Source organism: Electrophorus electricus, chromosome 8 (assembly GCF_013358815.1).
Source record: "Electrophorus electricus isolate fEleEle1 chromosome 8, fEleEle1.pri, whole genome shotgun sequence".
NCBI classification, from domain to species: domain Eukaryota; kingdom Metazoa; phylum Chordata; class Actinopteri; order Gymnotiformes; family Gymnotidae; genus Electrophorus; species Electrophorus electricus.
The window spans coordinates 12,142,027-12,144,354 of NC_049542.1; the positions used below are offsets into that span (position 1 = coordinate 12,142,027).

A 2,328-nucleotide genomic window follows, 5' to 3' on the forward strand; every position below is an offset into this window, starting at 1 on the left:
AGATGTAATCTAGCATTGACGAAATAAACCACCAATCTTGCTTGATCAGTGACTTTTATTAGTATATATTTTAGTCTGACATTGTTATTAAATCAATATTACAAAGCACAACAACATCTGACTACAATATTTCCACCTCAAAATCTGGTCATTTTACATTTATCTGACACTTTTATCCAAAGCAACTTACAGTTATGACTGTTAGGCCTTCCTCAGGGGCCCAACAGTTGCAATTTGGCAGTGGTGGGGCTTGATCAAGCAACCTTCCAATTACAAATCAAGTACCTTAACCACTGAGCTACCCCTGACCCTGCACATTAGTAAAATGGGGCTTAGAGTAGGACAACCTCATTAGTAAAGTATTACAAATCTGAAATTAATTGGCAGTAATTTGTTTTTACTTGTTTTAATTAATTGAATTAATTGAAGTGTTTAGAAGTTACCTTAAGTAAAAGCAGCAGCTCTTAAATTGCGAATTTGAGTAATACCAACTTTTGATTGATTTTATTTACATGATTATTTTCAGTGAGTGTAGAAAAACTACAGTATGTAATAGACAGTAGCTGTAGAAAGTAACACAATAAGCATTTTAAATAAGCTATACAGCTGTGAGTATAGATGTAAGCATTTTTAAAAGCTTCCCACTTTTTTGATAATCTGCTACATGATGCATCACTGCACAAAGAAACTCTTAAATCATGTAATGTCAACATTTGTCCCCTTTGTAAAAAATATTTTTCACATTGTTCTCATCAACAACTCATGTGTTTCAAACTGAATATCTTACTGACAGAATTCAAAGTCTTCTGTTTATTACTTAGGTAATGTAGGCTACACATCCATACAGAAAAATCCATACATAGCTACATTTCTAGTTATTACTAGTGTAATTGACTTGCTATCTTAATGGCGATATTATACGCTCTGTGCATGTCCTTGATCCTCATAATCCATTGGCTCACTGGACATTACAACATTCGGATCCTCCTGTATTTAAAGACAACCTGGGTAAAAAAAAAGTTTATGGTTGTGTATTTAAATAAGTTACTCAAGTTTATGTAGACTTGAGTTTACAGCCAGACATTTCTGAATAAATGTTATCAGTGGCAATGTTCCTTACCTCGCCTTCTTCCTTATAATCCATTGCCTCACTGGATTGTGTAACGTTCAGATCCTCCTGTATTTAAAGACAACATGAGTAAAATAAGTCAATGGTTATGTATTTAAATAAGTTACTCGAGTTTATGCAGACTTGAGTTTACAGACGGGCATTACCGAATAAATGTTATGAGTGGTAATATTCCTTACCTTACCTTCTTCCTTATATTTCTCCTCACTAGAGTGCACATCACTCCTTTCAGAAATTCAGACATTGTAGCACACATTGTTTCCACCCTGAATTATTTCCAGGGTAAAGTTCTCCTGCAGCGAAACATAAGGAAAAGGACCGGTTAGCTCAATGAATCCACCTGGTAATCCACCTGACGTAGAGTGGACACAGATTCTTTGTTAGGCTACTAGAGCCTAGTAGTGGCAGCTGTTTACGTCGGTGTCTCCTGTCACTTTATATAAGGAAGATGCCATATGCACTGGCACATTGCATTCACAGTGCTCCCCTCTCGTTCTGTCCGTATTTACAAAGGCCAGGCATATTGATTTAAAAGCGGCACTATGAATTCAAAGTACTTCCGCTTTCTATAACGTCTACTCTTTTCCTTGTCCAGCTGTGTAGCTCATTGCATACTGAAGGATTGTGAGTCACCTTCCATATCAGACACAGCCAAGACAAGAAAATCTGCTCTGAGTTACTCCACTTCCCCTTTGACGCTTCCGTTATAAAAAGGGAGCGACACGCCAACGACTACAGTCATCAAAATCAAGACGGCATGCAGCGTATCGCTCACAACTTTGTAGGGTTGCCGGCGACGAAGATAGGTAGGTTGCTAGGGAGTTTAGTTGTTCCTGCGCAAAGGCAAGAAGATGAGGACTTTAGCTGCTTTTCGGATCGGATATTGTTCCCAGTTTTGACCGTGAAGCTGGAGCTGAGCGGATCGGTGGTCCGGGTCTGTCGTGATCGATAGAGTCTGCATTACCGAACGTATGACATGTCCTCTCAACCTCACGTAGGTTAGCCAGTAAGGACCAGCAAGCGAGCCGCCACATCTTACCAAGCTTTTGCTATTTCTCATGTCGGTCATGTTCGCTGTCTTTTTTACTGTGATTGTGACTGAGACTAAAAGTGTTAGTCTTATAAATTTCATTTGTGAAATTTTAATGGGTACATTGGGTAGTACATTGGTACGACTCAAGCGAAGGCAAGTCACAACC

At 38.7% G+C, this 2,328-nt stretch overlaps 1 long non-coding RNA gene across 2 annotated transcripts; it reads right to left on the reverse strand.

Moving 5' to 3' along the window:
- Nucleotides 1-233: 233 nt before the first annotated feature.
- On the reverse strand, nucleotides 234-2,051 carry LOC113572622. Of its 2 annotated transcripts, XR_003410140.2 has the most exons (4): nucleotides 1,905-2,051; nucleotides 1,314-1,422; nucleotides 1,121-1,177; nucleotides 234-1,004 (listed from the first exon to the last, which is right to left on the reverse strand). It is a non-coding gene; the product is annotated as an uncharacterized LOC113572622 (long non-coding RNA). The 2 variants fall into 2 exon arrangements; XR_003410139.2 differs by having other exon boundaries at nucleotides 1,314-2,051.
- Nucleotides 2,052-2,328: the final 277 nt, after the last annotated feature.